The sequence below is a fragment of the Falco biarmicus genome, chromosome 14 (genome assembly GCF_023638135.1).
Source record: "Falco biarmicus isolate bFalBia1 chromosome 14, bFalBia1.pri, whole genome shotgun sequence".
In the NCBI taxonomy this organism is placed as follows: domain Eukaryota; kingdom Metazoa; phylum Chordata; class Aves; order Falconiformes; family Falconidae; genus Falco; species Falco biarmicus.
Window position 1 is genome coordinate 8960054 of NC_079301.1, and position 21034 is coordinate 8981087.

At 45.4% G+C, this 21034-nt stretch overlaps 1 protein-coding gene across 1 annotated transcript in view; it reads right to left on the reverse strand.

The window, feature by feature from the left end:
• Nucleotides 1-16216, reverse strand: part of LOC130158635 (P2R1A-PPP2R2A-interacting phosphatase regulator 1-like) — a 180493-nt gene extending 164277 nt beyond the window's left edge. The window contains exon 1 of the mRNA XM_056359427.1: nt 16212-16216. The gene's annotated coding sequence lies outside the window, so the exon portion shown is untranslated. The remainder of the gene's footprint in view (nt 1-16211) is intronic.
• Between the last annotated feature and the right edge of the window lie 4818 nt (nt 16217-21034).

Genomic DNA, 21034 nt, shown 5'->3' on the forward strand with positions numbered 1-21034 from the left:
TTATCTCCCCACCATTCACCTGAGCCAGATTAACCGAACACATCTATGTACATTACTCACATGATTTTTCTTAATGAGTACTAGAGAGTGTGCACTGTGAGTTCCTCTGTCCGTAGATCTGCAGGGTCAGTATTCTTTGGAAGAGGACTGGGATAGCAGGCTGAAGGCAGCAATATCTCCAACTGTCCTTGCTGGATCTGGAAGAGAATATTTGTAAATGGCACCAGATTTCTAAACACACAGTAAAAATAAATATCAAATGATATGATTTAAGGAGGGTGACAGCTCTGTCTCCAAGTGACTTGGTAAAAGATGGCAATGAGGTCAGCAAGCAAAAGTGACCTCAGGAGTCAAGCCACCAGGTCCCACAGGAGGAGCTCGGTTGTTGTTCCCCCCCTCAGAAAGAATCAGTCCATACCCAGACTGGTGATCGTACGGTCTGAAAATGCAGAGCAGATGGGCAGCTTGTTCTTCTGGAGAGAAATGTGTGCATTAAACAAACTATTTTTCAGAATACTGAGAGCAGCCTCTAATCAACCTTCCCACCTTCTGTTCTTCGCAGTCCTGGCTGCCACGGGGGCACTATTGCTTTCCAAGGACAAGGAAACCTGCCAGGAAGACAACATTTACAAGAATTCGGCAGTTCACTTTTAAAGCATTAGAAAAAAGATGTTCGTCATTTTAGCTTCTGGATTTCATGAAGTTTGAGACTGTCTCAGGCACTTAGACCTGCAAAAAAAACCTCAACAAACCCACAGAAGAACGAAATCATGTCTCGGGAGGAGGAACAACAGGTAGCACTGCTGGAAGACACAGAGAAAGTTTCCAATTGTTTTCATTTTCCACTCTTCCCTAATGCACAGTTTCTCTCTGCACCATGAACCACATACAAGACGTGCTAGTCGTTTTACTTAATGTATTCCTGGAAGATGCTCAGACATTACAACTGATGTACCTGTCCTGCATACCTATACAGCACAGAAGATTGTCTGCTGCTAAATTTCCTGAGAAAATTTCCTAGAGAGGCATTAGACCGACTCACTAATGCTGCTGAGGGACTTGTTAGATTCTCCTCTGAACATTCAGCAAGAATCTTCTCAGGTCTGTGGTTTGAAAAATGATATGTTGAGAGTTACTGCCAAGAGAAGAAGGGAAAATTAAAGCCTTTGGTATAACTAATACAAATTACTTGAATCACAACCAATGTCTGCTGCAGCTTTAGGTAGTACGTGGCACAAGTTCGTCCTGAATAAAACACAAGAGGTTATGAATTATCAAGTCACAGTCTTTTGAGACACAGTTAGGAATCTTTTTTGAAACATATACATCATGTTTATTATTATACAACATAACTACTTCCATTGAAATTTCACTTGGGACCATATGTATTTGAATATTAAAGTAAACAAATTATGGTGAATTTCATTGTAGATATTAAACACCAGCAGATACACACACACACACACGTGTTCTGAATAATATAGAAAAAAAACCCAAAGCAATTCAAAACCATCTCAAACACCTTTTATTCTAATTTATTTGTTTATGTCACCTTACCATGACTGCTTTTATGAGACAAAGCTGCCCTTACCTAAGCTAGCATATCTTAATTACATCTGAAAAAGTATTTAGGAAAGCAGAATTGTGGTTACGAAGATAAAATACAGAAAATAAAGACATTATTTTACTGGATACTGTTGCTGTTCTTAATCTGATCATTGGGGATGTGTGAAAAAATAAAATACTGTGAAGGTCTGGGAGCTACATGTATGTACGGATGCTATCTTCGGGTCTAGGATGAGCACATTTCCTAGAGCTAGGGGGGGTCTGGAGATACTCTGTGACCAAAACATGATTCAGCCCCTTTCTAAAAACCACTTGACCATTCCCACTGCTAATCAATATTTCAGTAGTTAAAAGGTTTTTCCCTATTTTTTTTTCTGGACTCAATTTATCCCTTTTGAGTCCTACCACAAGTTATATATATATTTTTGTCCATGAAGTCACCGTTTTTTTAACTGGAAGTGGGTTGGAAAAGCAGTTTTGGTTTGGAAAGCATCCCTCATCCAATCTTCTCACATCTGACTTGTGAAGAGGTGGACTGCTGTGTAAGTTCCCAGATTTTCAAGTACAACAACAGGTTCAGCACCGTATATTAAGAAGAATCTTCTTTGACTCCTTTCAATAAAGATTTAGCTTTCTGTGCGTGGGTCCTTGAGAGCAACAGAGAGTTTTGGAGATGTTGCCCTTTGCTACATGCCAACTACATTTTTCCATGGGTTGTACTGGTTGTCTGACATGAGTGTCCAAGTGAGTGTTGGAGATAGCTGTACTCCATCCTCCTGGTGAGCAGCCCGGTGTGAATTCTGACAGAGTTAGTGGAGGAAGGAGAGTCTCTTGTTGCCCTTTCACAGCTGAAAGGGCATAGGAGAACAATTACAGCTCTTCATACTAGCACTAGCTTAAACGTCTTTTGCTTTTCATCAAACCAACAAAATAAAATACATTTCTGAGATACGTAATAAAGGATGCTAGCTTTTGTAACATTAAACTTTAAATATGAAATTGTAGAAACAATATTTAAAATTTAATTATATCATTTGAAATGTATTTTATATGTGCTTTTCTGGTACATGGTGCTAGTTTATCTTGTGTGTATATATTATGTCATGGAAATGTGTGACGTACATTATTATGTGTTTCAGCCTCAACATTTACTTAGCCAAGGGTATAATTAACGCTTTGCTAGAATGAAGCACCTCCAATTCGTATCAAGTAGCGAGTGACTGGTCTATGTTGAGCAAGGGACAAACCTAGAAACATTTCTTGGAATAAGCCCTCCCTCTCAATTCTTTCAGCTTCTTTCCTTGTATTAAATGGAGGCACGGAACAAAACAGAAATTAACCGTTCTTAGCCTCCAAATCTATTTTTTGTTCTGATACTAGCTTATGTTTGTTTTATGAGATCCTGCTTCAAATTATCCTTCAGGCTGCTAGAGACCCTGGGCTGAGATAGGCACCTGGAGATGGCAAGCTGAGTTGAGGAAAACCGTGTGGTCAAACAAGACAAGGAAGTTTGGTAGCAGCCATTAACTGCTGCTTCACTGTAAGTTTGCTCACTAAATGTCTTACCCACCAACTGCAAAGAAAATTATCCTGTCATAACATAAATAAGCATAATCTGTACATTGAACCAGGGAAAATACTTCCAGTATTAGATATCAGTGAAATCCTGTCCACTCATCTAGTAGTGACTCGCCAGTCTGGCATTAGATATAGCCAATATGTGAGCATTCCAGCGGCTGATAGATAAATTGGTTTAATTTAATTCTGGTAAATTAGAAATACCTTCCATTTCCAAGGTAACAAGATATCTGAACAGTAAGAATGAAAGTGTCTTCTGGACATGGAATACTTCACAGGGTCTATTCTTTCTATTTCCAAGTGCCCTCCTTTTGCCCCTAGAAAAATCAGCATCGCACCTTCAGAATACAAGGTTGAATTCTTTGAAAAGGGAGAGAGTACAGGGGATCCATAAAATATCCTTAAAAATACTCTCTTGTTTTTCAGGGAAGATTTAGAAGGCTTTGGTATACATTTCAGCACAAGACCCATTAATTTATAAACTGCAGTGTTTATGTTGGGAAATGTATCCTGCTCTTTCTGTAAGCAAAATGTCTTTATCTTGACGGACTCTTTTCCAAAAAATAAATAATAAAAAAAAGAAAATAGACCACAGAAACCTCTGCCTGCCTCATGGGAATTTGGCTAAAAAGGGAAGATGAGAACATGCAGCAATCCACTGACAAGTGCCATGAAGCTTTTCCAGATTAGACTATTTCAGGTTTTGCATACCTGATTATTTTTTTTTATTAGGGAAAAAAAAAAAAAAGGTAACAACACTTGTTCTGAGATAATATACTTCTCATGGAACATTTTACTTTGGGAAACAACTGATTTTCTGTCTTTAAAGGATGTGATCAGTCAGGATGTGATCAGTCTTACTCCCAAGGCACAGTCTGACACTGCACTGCAGGCTCCAGCATCAATAAATAAATCAGGTGCTTTATCTCAGCCTCCAGTATTAGTGAATGACTCCCCTCTCTTCCAGCCTGTCTCCCCCCCAGGACGCAACCTTGTGTTTGATCACCTCCCCAGCCCTTACAGCCCCACTCCAGCTTCTTCCACTCTTCTCCACCCAGTAGCTGCTATTGCTCTTGTTAGGACCTTGAAAACTACTTTAGAGTACTTCATGTGCATGTAGGAGGGGAGAGCGACTGCCAGCTTGCTTCTTTTACAATATTGACTTTATCCAGGGCATGATACTGTCAAGCCACGAATTCCAACAATTAGGTCCTGGGCTGCATCTCCTCTTAAAGAGCCGTCTTGTATTAGAAACATATATAAAAACTGAGACAATGATGGGAGCGTGCTGTGGGAATGTTAAAGAGATATACTACTGCAAATAGCAGAATTTATTTAGTGTAGTAATTTTATTTTAAGAATGAATTACACACACTTAAGAAATGTGCATATTTATTTCCTGAAAAACTTCAAAGATGGGCTATTAAATTTCCAGTCAGAAATTCACTTTCCATTAGTCTTTTTGAAAGAGTAAAGGGTCCTTAAGAACCATGATTTAACTGAAAGAGTAGCTAATAATTTAGTTACTGTTTCTCAACAAAATTAAAGATACATAGTAAAGCCCTTTTAAAAAGACACTAGAAAATTAATTAAGCCAATTCTAATTATAGCTAGATATTAAAGTAAAGTTTGATTTTTGTTGTTTGGTGATCATTGTTTGAATGATAAGAGATATTCCAAGACTAATTATGTGACTTTATGAGTAGCTATTTATTAATGTTTGAATACTCTAACAATGTGTTTAATGGTATCTTCTCTTTTGAATTGCGATCTTAACTGTAATTTAACAAAGCATGCAACTTAAGTTCTGCTACACAAAATACCCTCCATGCCTTAACCAACTTTAGGGTCCTTTAACTGCCTTTTTATACAGAATTTTAGGCTAGGAGGAACAAAAGGATGCACTTTTCACGACCCTGGAACCCTGTGACCACTGGGAAATCAAAAGGGTGGTGACACGAAGGAAAACTATTGTCCACAAAAATAAGCTCTTCAAGGGGCACCAGGAATGCACAATAAAATCCCAGTTTCCTTTGTGTAGCTGTTTATGCCTATGGCTTGCATCATCCAAAGCTCAAGAAAAGATCTAAACTAAAAAGGAATCATGGTTTCTAAGAAAATTCCATATTCTTCTAAAAAAACCCAAACAACCACAAAAACAAAAACCCAACAACCGCTGTGTGGAATAGAACCTTTTAAGAATTCATCATCTCTTTACAAATTAAATATGTAACTCCGAGGTAATGAAAATCCTTCAGCCTGCTCTGTGGGAATCGGAGAGGTAGATTTTAAAAGTGATTCTGGTAAATAGGAGCAGATGGGAGAATAACCTGACTTGTCAGGACTGGGGGATTTAGTGAATTTGTTGCCTTCTAACTCTATCGTTATTAGAACATAGCAGCATGTAAGAGCTTAATTAGAGAATCAGCTCTACTTTGACCTGAAAACATTTCAAGTAAAAAGATTAAAAAAAAAAAAGAAAGAAAAACTGGTCCTAAATTCTTAATTAAGCAAAGCTGCTATTGAAGCTAGTAGCGTTTTTTCCACTGAAGATTGCAAAATATGGAAAAATAGCAAATAAAAAATATAGATAAATAAAATTCTCTGTGTTATTGTCTCTGAAAACAATCTATTGTGTCATATATTGTTATACAAAATTTAAAAAAGCTGTTGTTAAAATATTTTTCAATGACTTTCTCTAATTCAACTTGAAATCAGTGAAGAGAAAAAATCCCATTGACTTTAATAAGCTTTGTATCAGGGAATTGGCTGGTAATTTATGCAAACCATTGTAATTAAATTTTCTTTTAATAAAAATGTGTGCAGGTAAAATATGCAGTTACCACTCTTTTGTTTGTACATAAATGTTACCCAGGGATTTGCAGAGCAAAGTTAAAGTGCTGTGCTAGTGGAGCAAGTTTAGACAATGAAAATGGTCAGACACTACTTGTGAAAAAAAAAAAAAAGAGAAATCAACTGATTTTTCTCATTTCTTCTTCGAGACTTTCAAAAAAAGTAAGGAAAAGCATATTTGGAGAAAAAAAAATATGGTTCAAAAGGCTGTAGCTTTAAAGTCCACATTTATGTCAGGAAAGTGGAGAAGTTTTTTTTTAAAAAAGATTGTTTTGAATTGCGTAATTTTACAATTAAACTGATTGTGAGAATTTATCTGTGGGAACAATGCTAAGAGTACTGAAATATTTTATGTTGCAACTGTTGGTTGTCTCTGTAGAAACACATGGACTAATCCCTTTTTCAAAAGACAATTAAACTGTCCTCAAAGCAATGATTTTTAAGTTGCTAACGCATGGGATCTTTGTAACAATTATTTTTGGTTGCAGATTTTCTAGTGAGAACACATGATAGGGTAGTTCTAAAACTGATTATGCAAAGGCTGGAAGAAGCAGCACAACAAAAGCCCGCAGCCTAACAGGCATGCTAAAAACTTCGTAAAAAGCCCAAACCTACAAGTGACCTCTTGAGCCCTGAGGCACCTCATGCAGCCTACAATGTTTTGAAGACAAACTGTACTTACTCCTAGGCATGCTGTCAAACAGTTTTTGAAACGATTTCATATATTTCCTACAAAGCAGAGAATAATTTTATAGGGAATTCTGTGCAAAAGAATTAAAATTTAACACCCTTAAAGACTGATGTATTTTCTCACATTTAATCAAAACTCGATGTTACAGAGGTCAAAAGGGGATTGCAAACACAGACAAATCTTAAAGGAAAACTGCATGTTAGAATTCATATTATTCTCACTGAATCTTCAGTCTTCATCAAGTTTTGTGCTTTCTGCTTAGTACAGAGAGGAACTATTTACCTCCTAGGCAAAGCAAGGCACCATCACAAAATGCAGTGAGACCACAAGCCACAGCAGCCATCCACATTTTGTAATGCAGCACTCATCAGGAGGAATGTAAGAGAACAGGATCTATCTAAATGAGTAATTTAGAAAGGAAAGGAAAAGCCAAGCTAAATCAAATTAAACCAAATAGAAAGGCATCTTGGTTTAATGCTTTAAATGAAAATATATGTAAGGTACAAGATCTCTGATACATTGAATTTTTAAGTTATACAGAGGTTCATGTGGAAAATTCTGCTTCAGAATCTGCATTTCAGTTTTACATGGGAATGTGTGGTAAATTAAAATACATATATATTCTGAACGTACTCTTGTAATTTGCCTGTAAACCTTTTATCTTCCCAATTACACAGTTTTTTTTAGCAAAATGGCCAAAATCTAATGCAGAGATACATGGCAGAAAATATACTTTAAATCACTAAACAGAGATCTTTTTGCTGCCTTTTTATACAAAATTCTGGGTCCTTTATAACAAAAGGATGCACTTTGCACGACCTTGAGAGCCTGTGACCATTGGGAAATCAAAAGGGTAGTGACACTAAGGAAAACTATTGTCCAGAAAAATAAGCCTCTCCAAGGGGCACCAAGAATCCACAATAAAATCCCTGTTTCCAAGAAAATTCAGGCATTTCCATCAAAAAAGACTGGTAAGATAAATAGAATGTCCTCATAAGCCACAGATTCTTAATAATACAAAATGTCTAAGTCCATGGTAAACAAAGCCCCAACGAAAACTAACATCTACTAACTCAGGCTTCTCAAGACCTAGGTCATGACCCAGCGCCTCGTCACAAGGTACCTCAAAAGCATTTCTGAGGTGAAATTGCACGGAGTTTGTTTTGTGTAATATATATTTCAGTTAGAGTTTCACTCCTGTGCAGAGCTCATAAAACTCCTATGACTGTCTTCTTGTCGATAGATATGATTTCAGTATTAATAGTTACTGCTGCTGTTATCTTTTAAGCTTTTCAGTTTACATAAGAACACACGCTGATCTGAAAGTAACCCCAGCCATGCTAGTTGCTCTCTTGCTGTCTGCCTGTAATTTTTGTGCATTTTTGGTTTTTCCCCCAAGTTTTTCAATTAATCAATTTTGAAACTTTAAAAAAATCAATGGTAAACGCATGCTGCTATACATTTTGCATTTTGCTCTGTATTAAAACTCTTAATTTTTCAATTACTTTTCTTGAATTTGATTCTCTTCGGTTTCTTGTAATGATCACATAGAAGAAAAAAATTGTGATAGATTCAAATAGCAGAATGTAGCATTTTGTGGAAATTAAGTGTGGCTATGATGACAGAGTCATTTGCAGAATCTCTGGTTTTAGACAGTCCTGCCTCTAGTACTAAACTTGCCTTTTTCTATCTCAATCCTGTAGGAGGCAGAAGTCAACAAATCTTTCACCATTTGACGTGGCAGAAAGGCATTTTTGTTATCGAATGCCCTATTTTTGCTAGTCGGTACTGGCAAGAACTAATTGAACAGGGAAAGTTATACATATCAATATTTTTAGTTGATGTATGCTTTTTAAAGGCTTATCCTGCAAATATTTACATGCAAAAGCAACTTTAATCACATAAATAAAGCTACTTGCGTGTTTAGGCATTTGCAGAACTCACCTATAATTTCCATGAAAATCTAAAGAATATAACGTATGATTTTTCTCTAATTGTTAACAAAAGGGCATATGTAACAGGAGGAGTTGGGAACTAGATGACTTATTTATTAACTCAGGTTAGCATAAATTCTTAAAAAGTTACTGCCTCGAAGACTTTCTACACATTGCCTGTAGTTTTAACTTCTATTCTTGCAAAAAAAAAATAATGACGGGTAACATTATTAAATGTCCAATGTAATGACTTTCAAGGGCTGAATCACAATGATCTGAATGTTTTCACTCATTTTTGCAAAGCTGACAACTCTGCGATGAAAACTGCAAATTTGCCTCGTCTGGTTGCATATGGCTCATGTTTAACTGGAAAATAATTTCATGTCATGAGCTGCACAGTAAACCGTTCTTAAACATTAAGAGAACTCGAGTGTCCTGAGATACATGATCGACATGAAAAAATACCTGGCATCCACATCCATTCTGTGTTTTATCCGGGTTAATGAAATGACACCTCAGAAGCATCGCTTTGGAAATAGATTTCATAGGTTCATTTACACAGTAGGAGCAAATTTATGCAAACGTGGGGAGGGGGGTGTTTTCCCAGAACTAATAGCTCCAAGTTCTGGAAGACTGAGCCAGGGGGAATGAGTTAGCGGATGTGATGGGGCAGGAACCGGTCCCACCGCGCTCTCGCCGGCCGGCGGCGGGGCGGCAGCCGGGCGGGGCGGGGGCGCTGCAGCCGCTTGCGCTCCGCGGTGGCAGGGCTCGGCCCCGCCGGCTGTGCCGGGCGGCGTTTGCTGCGCTGCCGGTCCCCGGGCTGCCACCGGTCCCCGGGCTGCCATCGGTTCCTCGGGCTGCCATCGCGCCCCGGGCTGCCATCGCGCCCTGGGCTGCCCCCTGTCCCGGGCAGCCACCGGGCTCCGGGCTGTCATCGGTGCCTGGGCTGCCACAGGTCCCCGGGCAGCCACCGGTGCCCGGGCTGCCACCGGTGTCCGGGCTCCGTCAACACCCCGGGTTGTCCCCGGTCCCCGGGCTGTCCCCGGTGCCGGGGCTCCATCGCACCCCAGGCTGCCCCCGCCGCCGGCGGGATGCTGCCAGCAGCCCACATCTCCAGCCGCCTGCCCGGCGCCGGGCTCCAGGCTGGGGGTCTCGTCAGCTCCTGGCTTCACCCCGCAGGTCCCCCTGTCTCCCTCTGTCACCAGCGCGGGGGCATTACCCGGGGACACACGCCGTCCCCCCCCGGAGCTGTACTTCGCCCGGCCGCGGCTGGGGGGCAGAGCCGCACCGGTGCCGCTGCGGCGGGGGGACACCGCTTGCGGGAGGTTTTCGCAGCTGGGACAGGTCCCGGCGGGGGAATTCCACCCCCTGTCCTTGGTTAGACATTTAGTCACTGCACTCTGTTGCAGAAAGGAGCTTCCCTCCTAGAAAGGCCAGTATTTTTGCCAAAAAACCCACCTTTGCGCCTTTGTATGTGAATTCCAGTCTCTACCTATCCTCAGCTTTATAGCCAGGCTGGGCTGGATCTTTGGACTTTATACTCAAAGCAGATCTTCCCACCATTTCCCACATGTTCTTCCTCATGCCTAGGTTTGTCTGCCTCCTGTCATGTTTTTCTTTTCCAGCAGAACATTTTGAGCTTGGGATAACAGGCTCATCTTTTAATTATGAGCATCCCCAAATGTGTTAAACTGCTGTTAATATGTTTTAGTGGCTTAGTAGGGACCCGGCGCACAACACATGCACTGGAAAAAAGCGTTGCATCGGGAGGAGAGGTGAGATTGTGTGTTATGCCTCTGGCCATAGCTCTGGCAACATACAGCAGGTTTAAGCTGTTTTTATGCCCTTCTAATCCTGAGCTGCTCTGCAGGCTGGAGTAGGCATCCCAGTGTTTAGTCAGCCTGAGGTTCCAACGTGTTTCAACTGCCCTGCGAACTCAACTCTCCCCTGAATTTCTGAAATGCGATTGCAAAAGGCGACAGCCTCTCTGAGATACACCTGCAGCTGCTGCCCAGCTCCTGCACTGGTGTTCGGAAAGGGAATCACCGAAAGGAAACGTTGACAAGCTGCATAATGAAATGCCTCCCCCAAATGGATGTAGAAACTACTTTGTGCTGCCCTGCTCTGAGGAGCTTATCCCAACCGACAGGATTTTGAGTTTCATGGCTACACACACTAATTTTTGTCTAGGACGTGCTTTCATGCAGTAGATGCTCTTGAAGAGGCACCGATTGTTGGTGCTCTTGAAGAACCATCTGATGTCGCACAGAAGAGGGCCTCAGGGATGCTGGTGAGACCTCGTGAAGTAGGAGCATCCTGCCAGTTGCAGGTGGTTTATAAAGCCTGCCCTGCGTCTACACAAGTTTTGTATATTTAACAGGCAACCAGAGAGCTTCTGTCTGAAACATGCTCATGTTTCTTCTGCAAAAAAGAGAGAGGAATCCTAGCATTTCCTATTGCATGCAGCTGTAGGAATTCAACGTCGGGGAAAAAAGTGCCAGCTGTTTTTTTGGCTGTGCATGACGATGTGGTGTGTGTCTACGCTGCCAGTTTTCTTACATGCAGAAACACCCATCTCTCTGCCTCTTTTCAGAGGCTGCCTGTCAGAAACAGGTCTCAAAATCTAATATCTGCTCAACCCCCTAGAGCGCGTACAGGCTGATCAACAGGGGAAAGGTAGATGTGTTCCTTTACCTGAGAAGTAATGTTAGGACAGAAAGCAACATACAGACCACCCAGACAAGGTCTGGATCTTCTCACCAGGTCCTTACCTCACACACTGATAACACCTGCAGATTGCAGAGGAAAATGTAGGCAATACTGTACTGCATCCTACAGTAACAGAGTGACAGAGCTCAATAAAATATGAATTCTATGTGTAACTTGTAGTCAAACAGTAATTTATTGACTCATTTCTAAAATGTCACGTGGTGTAAGGGAAATATACTTTGGAAGGAGATGTCTTATCTAGAAATGACTTGAGCATATTCTTAAATTTACACATGCACAGTAAAGAAGTTTAAACATGTCCTGTTTTCTTCCCCTGGCTTGAAGGAGAAGTTAAGCTGCACACAAATGTCTGTGCAGGACCGGGACCCAAAGCTTCCCTGCCCTTGCACATCTGGACTGGGCTGAATAATCAGCGGGATTGCTTGTGTCCACATTACCCAGCATGTGTATAAAACATGTGTAGGATCACCTTCATGATGTAGCCTGCCTTTGTAACTTGTTTTGAGGGAAAGAGTACTGCTCCTCAGGACAGAGCTTTCATGGTTTGCAAACTTATACACCCCTCATTAAAGATATTTAACAGTTTTAAGGGCTTAGGCACATATTTAGATATGTGGCTTATCAAAAAATGAAGATGTACACAAAACCTAGACAGCTCTCACAACGCAGTCTGATTGCCAGCTGCGGAGAAATAAAATATATTAAGCAATTTTACAAAAGGCAAAGTTGAGTAGTGTTATAAAATAGAAAACTGTGCTTCATAATTAGAATGCAGGGATGCAGTCATGAATTAAAATGTTGTGTTATATAGACAAATAAGAAGACTCATCAAAATACCAGTAATATTTGGCAAAACTGGAAACCTATATGTGCGAAGAACATGCAAAATGAAGCAGAGAAATTGTAATACAACAGAAACCTTCCAAAGAGAAAGGCAAATCTCAAATGACAGAAACTTTAGTGAAGTAGTTTGGGCAGGTATCATCCATGATCTTATCAAAATGGCAGAAGGATGCGCAGTGTGTGTGAAGATGTGTTTAACCAGAAAGCCTACCTAGAGAATCTGAAGTGGAAAATGCATGGCCAGCTTGGCTACGCTTGCAAAACGCTGTCCTCAAAGAATTGATTTTGACATGAAAAAAATGCAGACCCTGTTACTGAGCAAGTTCCTATGGGGAGCATTTCTAACATAGCAGCTCAGCATTACATAGGGCCCTACCGCATGAACACAACACGGGTCACTTAGTCATGCAAGTAGCTGCTTTTTCAATTAGACAACTTAGATCCAGATTTCAGGATTTAACCCACCTGAAACCAGAGAGATGAAGAAACCAGTACTGTGAAGGGATGAGTTCATTTTACTTCCCATGATGCAATGAAAGTGGGAGCAACTCACAGAATCAAAACGTATAGAAATTGCATAAAGGAGCTGCACAGAAATGTAAATTCAGTCTGCTAGAAAACAATATAAATACAAAATAAATGAAAAGTATTAGAAATCAAAATGCAGAATTTAGCATATTTACATAGCTACCAAACTATGAAAATAAATGCAAGACAGAGCTTTCGTTCTTTACATTTACATTTCGTTGTAATAAAAGTGTTTATAATAAATTGTCAAAGAGCTCTTAAAAAGACAGGTTTCAGACATTAGTATGCGGCAGTCCTTTACAGCATATCAGAGATACAGCAAATGTTACATTATTTATCACAGCAATCAATACTGTAAAAAAAATAAAAATTCAAATTAGACATGAAGTCCATGCCATTAGTATACATTTGTTTCTCATTTTACATGCGGATTGGTCTTCTTTAGGAGCAGGTTTACTGGTTTTATAAGCGTATTTCACATAACAAAAATGCAAGGCAACATAGCTTATGCGTGCCCTGTTTTTCTACATTAAATAGTTCTACAAATAAAGTACACAGAAATTAAAAGGTGAATGCCACTTTCAAACGTTTTACTAATACAATGACAGAAGTGTGAAATACTTTGTGGAAACCCCTCTGTTATCGGCCATTTTTCATAGGGAAGTGCAAATACATAGCAACTATTCAGAAAACTAATCTTGAGTTAAATTTTTCATTTACATTGAGGAAAATAGTGCATTTTAATCTCAAAGTGTTTTCTGTCCTCATAGGAGGAAAATAATTTTCATTCTACATATTTCTCAGCTGAACACTTTAAGACAGTTTAGCAGCAAATGACAGGCAATCCACAGTTATATGAAAAATCCAAAGTGTGCAGAAGAGGAATGATCTTTAGGAACTCCACGCCTGCAAAGATTTGCCGGAGTTGTGATTGTCTGAGCATTCACAGAAAAAGTTAGCAGCCTCTGCAAGATCAAGAGAATAACTCTGTAGCTGACTGTTGAAGTATTTTTTCTTAAATATTCCTTTACATTTTTTGTTTCTTTTTAAGATGACCTGATCTCTCTGAACATTTTCTTGCAAAATTATAAAATGTGTCTGAAAGACTCCAGACCCGGCTATAAAAGAGGGTTTTGGACACTGATTTCATGCTGCTGTTCTGGAAGTTTAGTAGAAGACCTTCTTAAGACTTTCAACTGTTCCCAGAATTTTGAGAAATAAGTTAGATTTTATTAACCTGAAAGAAATCTCTCCATAGAGCAACTGATCTGCATCTTTGAATGTTTTTTTTTGAAAAATAATTTTCTGTTTCACAAAGCTACATCCCTCTTACTTGTTTCTGGTTTTCATTCCTTTTCTTTTATGTACCCGGATAGTTCAGTGCATCTGGGTAGTTCAGCACAATTCACCGCGCTTTCTTCAGCATGAAAAAGGTCAGACAATAGTTCTGATTCTTGAAGGAAAGAGAAGTGGAGGAGACAGTCCAAGGCAATCCTCGAACAGAGTTGTTGGAGCAGGAATGAATCAGTAACCAAAGAGATAGAGCAGAAGGATCTGCAGCACTGAGAAGAAAAGTACAGTGAAGGAAACAGAAATACCTTCTCAGCATATACGCAAGCACGTTGATTCCATTACAGGAAAAACATCCAACCCTCTGCATATCTGCTATAAGGAAAAAGTGAGCTACATAATTTCACAATAAATTCTGAAAGTGATTTTCAGAGAATTTTTTTTCTTTTTTTTCTGCTACCTCTGCACAGGGCTAACACCTCTCTTAGTCTTCGTAATGGTCCTCCTAACCTGGAATAAAACCTTACCCCAGTAAGTAATATGTTTTACAAGCACCACCTTACAATCTATAAATCACGTGCATTTGAAAAGGCCGTCAACACAGGGCGAAACTCTGCCTAGCTAACATGGCAGATGAATGCTTTAGCTAGACAATACCCTTTAAAATATTAAGAAACGTTCTGGCATTTTTTTCTTTGACCATTACTTTTTTTAGCAGCCGATGTGTTTGCAGACCCCAAGACTCCATTCCAAGATACACAAAAATACAAGTCAAAGGTCAGCAGGAGGATGTAAAAATACCATTTAATCTTATCTGTGCAACACTTCATGTAGACTTATTTCACCATCTTCAGGCTCTCTTTGTTGAGAGCCTAATTTATTTCTGAGCTGACAGAAAAGAGATAATCAATTTCCAGCATGGACTGAGTAAAAGCTGCTACACTTACACATAACTTTATCCATACATAAGACTTGAATAACAGGTATGATACAACTTTTCATGTTAAATAAAAAAATCAACGCAAAGCATATGATTTTTTTCTCTTACAAAGAAAGTTTTCTAGTACTGTGCCATGTTTAGTGCTTGTTTGCTACAAGTTTTAAAAAGTTTTTTCACAGGGTTGGACACGAAGTACCTTTTATTTGGGAATGTTTTCTATCCTGTTGTGCGTATATGCGTTACTGGGACACTTGATTTGTATGTTTCTGTGTCAATTCACTCGTCCATTTCTGCAGGGGCACAGATAACAAATTTACACACCCGTGCTAAATTACCGACTTTAATGTTGAGCACTTTGCTTTCTTTTAGCTTTCGTGATTCAGGACCTCAGAATGGTACTTTGCCTGATGGGGAGAAAATTTAAATTTTGAATTTTACCACATCCTCCATTACATGGCATCTCCCCGCAGCTCCAAATCAGGAGTCAGTAAATTCAGCATCTACCCGAGGACACCGCAACGTGAAAGTCTGCAAAGAACAACCCGGCCGAGCATTTCCACTGATAATGAAGAAACAAATTGCAGTTTCTGGAACAAATAATACAACAGCCCCCGAAACAGGTCTGCCTGCGGAGAGCCCTCCCGTCTTGCTCGGGGAGCGCTTTGATACGGTCGCTTTGTTTTAGGCCTCACATGCGCAGGCAGGGAGGGCAGCGGGGACGCTCGGCCGAGCTCGCCCTCCAAACCTGGGGGAACTTGGCTGCAGAATTTTCAAAAAGAAATTAAACAGTAGTAAATACAGGCGGGACAAAAGCCTTTTTCTCTTCGCGTAACGAACGCAATACTGATAGATTACTCCCCCGTTTCCATGGGGACCTTTTTGTTCTAACTTCAGATACCGATGATCAGGGTGCAACCAGGCACCTCGTATTTTTTCGCCAAACCGAAGGCAGCGGCCGGGGGGTGGGGGGGTGGAAGCTGGGCGAAACCGTTCCTTCCCGATCGATGTTATTTTTATTTTTATTTTGAAAAAGGATGAGTACTTTTAATCCTTGAGGAGCGGCGGCCGCTGGCAGGGCACAATTAGCGCATTTTTAGCATTCCTGCGAGGGCCGCCCGCCAAGGCAGCCCGCCCTGCCGTGTCAGGGCCGGGGGTCCCCCAGGCCGGCCAAGCTCGGGCCAGACCCCTCGGGGGGCGGCTTGAGGTGCAGCCGGGCCCCTCGGGGTGCACCTGGGGGGCTCAGGTGTGGGAAGGCCACGGGGGGCGGCCGGGGGCAGCCGCCAGCGGCTCGGCGGTGCAGCGGGCCGCGCCGGCCCCCGTGTAGGCCAAGCTAGGCCGGGCCGGGCCCACGCCGCATCGTTTGGGGGCTTCTCACCCCCAAACGGCCACACGTTCCCACCCAGCGCCGCACCGGGGGTCCCGAGTGACCGCGGCCACGCGTGGCCGGGGGGGGCCGCAGGGCTGCCGCTTCCAGGCGGGGAAGGGAGCGAGTGCGCGGCCCCCCCCGCCGCGCCAGCCCCCCGCAGCGCTCCCCACAGGGGCCGCCGTGCCCCCCGAAAGTTGCCGGTGCTGCCCCCCGCCCCGGGCACGGCTCCCGCCGGCCGCCCGCCCGCTCCCCACCGGCCCCGGGCCGCGCCGCCCGCCCCAGCCTCCCCCGGTCCCCGGCCATCGCCATCCTCGCCGGGCGGGAGGAAGAGGAGGCCGGGGCGGCGGTGGCTGCCATTGGCCGGGCAGCCGCGGCTGCAGCTGCAGGACACAATTAATTATGCTAATGGTGAGGGGAGCGGATGTACTTTTTTCCCTCCTTTATTCCTCTCTCTTTTTTTGGCTGGTCGGTGCGGGAAGGAGACGCCCTGGGCTGGGATCACATGATATTGTCTTCGCGCCACTTTCGTAAAACCCTTTTTATTCCAGGGCTTTGCTCGGGCTCAAAGGTAACGTGTTTATCTTTCCATTCCCTGCTCTCTCCTTCGCGCTTCTTTTCTGTTTCCCTCCCCAGCCGCCGGTGCGAGCCCGAGGGTGCTCCCCGCGTTTGCAAGCTTTTCATTATTTTATCTTATTTAATTTTTTTTGCCCCTTTTTTTTTTTTCTCTCTTCCCCCCCCCCCCCTCCGCCTCCCCTCTTGCGCGGCTTCCCGCGACCCGCCGAGCTGCGCCGTAATCTCTGCCGGCCGGCGCGGCTTGCCCGGGGCATGGGGGCCGCGCAGCCCCGACCCCCGGTGCCGGGGGGTGCGGGGGGGGGGCCCGGCAGCGCCTTGCTCGGGCGCCGGCGGCCGCCACCCACCTGTAGGAGTGCGCGGGGCTCGCCCAGCCTCCCGCACGGGCCCGCGGCTCCCACGCTGCGCTCCCCGCGCCGCCCGGTGGCCCCCCCCACCCCCGGTCCCCCCTCCCTCCACGGCCGGCGACTCCCGCGGCACCAACAATGGACGGGGCCGCGGCGGGAGACCGAAGCCCGGGGCTGCCCGGCCGGCCGCTGCCCGTGCGTGCGGTGAAGGGGGGTTGGGGGGGGCGGGAAGGCGGGCTGCTCGCGCTGTTCCTCCCCCCCCCCCCCCGTTACATCTCTCCCGCGACCGGCGGGGGGGGGGGGCGCGCGCGCCGCCCCGGCGTGGACCGTGCGTGGGGGGAGGGGGCGCGCGCGGCGAGCACATGGCGGCTGCGGCGGCGCGGGGGGGTGGGGGGGGGCGGGCGCGCGGGGCGCATGCGCGGGGCGCGGGGCGCGCTGGGGCTTGTAGTGCGGGGCCGGCCGGGAGGCGGCGCGCGGCGGGGGCGCGCACGCGCGCGCTGGCTGGCGCGCGGAGGGGGCGGGCGGGAGCCGGACCGACCACGCGCTCGGCGGAGCCGCCGTCGGGGCTCCGCGCCCCGCGCGCCCGGGCCGCCCTCGCCGGCCTCAGGCAAGACCGGGGGTGGCGGCGCCGGCGGGGGGAGGGGGGCCGAGGCGGGCGGGGGCCGGCGGCGGGCGGCAGCGGGGCTGCCCCCTCGGGCCGGGACAAAGGGGCCGCCCGCGGCCGTGCGGGGCCGCCCGCGGCTCAACTCGGCGGCGGGCTCGGTGTCCCCCGTCTCTGCGGGCGCGGGGGGGGCCCGGGCCCCTGCTGGCGGCGGCGCGGCGGGCCGCGGGGGGGGCGGGCGGGCGGCTTGGCGCGTTTTTGGGGCTTTGAATGGAGGACTGCATTTCCCACCGTGCTTTGTTCCTGCGCTTTAATCGCCGCCGCGGTGGCAGCGCGCGCCCCCCAGACGGGGCGGGCAGCACGTGGCGGGGCGCCCTCACACCCCCTCGCGGGCCGGGGGCGGGGGGCGGCGTGCGGGGCCGGGGCGAGCCCGCCCTGCCAGCGCCGGTGCTCGGGGCCGGCCGCTGCCCCCGGCGATGCTCCCGTTGCACCCCCGGGGTTGGGGGGGGGCGCCGTGCACGTGGCGAGCGCGCCCGAATAATCCCCCTGGCCGCCCCCCCCCCGCGCAGATGGTCAGTGCGGGGGAGATAACGGCGGGCCGCGCCGCCCCGGGGGGGGAAGATAATGTCCGGCCGGGGGTGGGGGCCCTCCCGTGGCAGAGGACACCCCACCACCACACACACAAACGCCCGGAGCGCCTCCACTGCTGCAAGAGCCCCTGGGGGTGTGCGGGGCGGGGGGAGGGGGCATCCCCACCAAAAGCCATCCCACCTCTGCAGGTTTGTAGCACTGGGTCTTGACAGCGTGGTTCCGGAGGGAAATTTAAATTAGCTAATATATATATACATATTTTTTTTTCTTTTCCCCTCCTGCGAGGGGGGTCCGTCGCTTCGGTGCTGCGCTGCAGTTCGCGGCATCATCTGGAGTACAGATACTCCATTATCGGGTGCGGGATCATGTGTCAGAACTTTTCTTACCCTACTGGGGGGGTGGGAAATGTTTGGTGGTTGGGTGATGCAAGATACTCGGTAAATCTCCGGGAGAAAGGCCAAGTAAAATGTCTTGTGTGCTGTAGTAACGCACGAGAGCAGGAAACCGGGATGTTTTGATACCTATTATGGTGCTTTTTAACTGCCGTTATAAACGGGAGGAAGGCATTTTCACCTTAATTTAAGTGAAAACTAGCTGCAAACCCTTCCTTTTGTGGTGTGCTCTCAGTTAAACTGCTTCCTTAAAACTGAACCTGTTTCTGCCTCTGGGCTTCGATAAGAAAATCTCTGCTAGATCGAGTAGCAAATCCATATCTGTGTTACGCAACGTTAATATTAGTCTTCTCTCTTGGCAGGTACTGTTGGCTCCTGTGCTTCAGTCAAAATGCTTCTGCGATGCTTTTCGCTGCACTGAAACAAGAAGACCTTTTAAGCAGAAGAGTTTCTGTCTGGTGATGGGCCTTGAGTTGTGCAAAAGTGCTTACAGTGCAGGTAGAGTTCAGGATCTACTGCAGTATAAGCACTTCTGGCATTACTGTGGCGATTCAGTGACGGTAGCAGGGCACGGACCTAACCAGGATTGTTGTTTTGCTGCGTTAGAGCTACGTTACAAATGGTTCTTGTGTTAAGGTGCATCTAGTGCAGTTAGTGAAGTAGCGTAGAATCTACTGCCCTAAATGCTCCTTCTGGCACAAGCTGCTGCCTGCGCGTCCAAAAAAACTGCATCCATCTGGCTTTAGCTCAGCAATTACAATTTTAGTTAAAGCGGGTTTTTTTTCGTTGAAGGCAATTGCTCGGGAAGTAGTTTTGTCCTAGCAGTATCAAAGTGCTCATAGTGCAGGTAGCTTTGAATTGGACCTACTGTAATGTGGGCACTTACAGTACTGCTAGATAAAGTGCATCCGAGCTAGTGGCAGTTTCTGGAGAAGATGGTGCTGATTACAGTCAGTTTTGCAGGTTTGCATCCCAGCTTACTAAAATTGCTGTGCAAATCCATGCAAAACTGACTGTGGTGGTGGTGAATCTGTGGTGAATAATGGGTTTTGAAGCTTCCCTCCCTCTCCCTCTTTTTTTTCCATGGAAGATCTGAAGATGCTTTGCGCTGGTTTCTCCATGGGTGGGGATTTGTTGCATTACTTGTAGCTATATGTAGAGTATTGCACTTGTCCCGGCCTGTGGAGGAAAGGAGGACTTGTCTTCAGGCTGCATTGCCCCAAATTTGCCAGTACGGTAAGCTTTGTTTTGCTGTTGTCGGGTGGATCACGATGCAATTTTGATTAGTTTAGTAGGAGAAAAATTGCACGGTATCCATCTGTAAACCGCAAGACCTTCATCGCTGACAACGTAGCTCTTGTCAGTAATCGGCTCTCGCAGCAGAGTCTCGTAGTGATGTGTGTCATGGCTTGCTGGTGACTCCGCAGCTTGAAGGGATGGGAAGAAAGAAAACTCCAGATACTCAGGTTTGTGTACCATTTAAAAAGGCAAAAAACCTCACAAAACCAACCCATCATTCCCTTGGAACAGTTGCAGTGGTCCAGGGACAGACATTTTGGGGGAGTTTGTTGCTGTGATAACTTGTAAATGACTGTGGTGGACTTACCAATAAAAAGATTTAAAAATAAACCTTGTGTTTATACTAATGTATCTCACAATCACGTGGTTGCAGCAGGCGAGTGAAAATACAGGAGACCCTTTTTTGTGGCTTGCAGCGCCTCCTCCAGCAACCTCCTCTCCCTCGATTTTGAAGAAGGTGGATCTGCTGCAAACCTCTTGCCACTGCTGCTTCAAGGAGGCTCTTCGCTGGGAAGGGGAATGTTTCTCCCACAGGCCAGGAGAAGGATGTCCTCAAGTGATAGCGCTTGATGCTCACCCTTGAGCAATAGTCACTCCTTTTTTCTTTTTTCTTTTTTTTTTTTTTCTTCCCTCTGTGGTTTGCTGAGCCTTGAAGTTGGGAGTGGAGCTGCACCTTGTCTTGCCTGGGCGCGGGGAGACCTTGGTTTGTCCCAGCTTCAGAGGCTGGCAAAACAGTGTGACCTGCTCTGCTGTGGCACCAGGGGCCAGAGCTGAGGCTCTGCTGCACGAGCCGAATGTAGCAGCCCGAAATTTTGTGCTCCAGTGTTGGGGGTTGCTGCTGGGGGAGTCTGCTCTGACAGCGGGTGCTGGGGACTGGGTGCTGTCTGGTAAGGGAGGGAGCTGAACCTGAGCTGC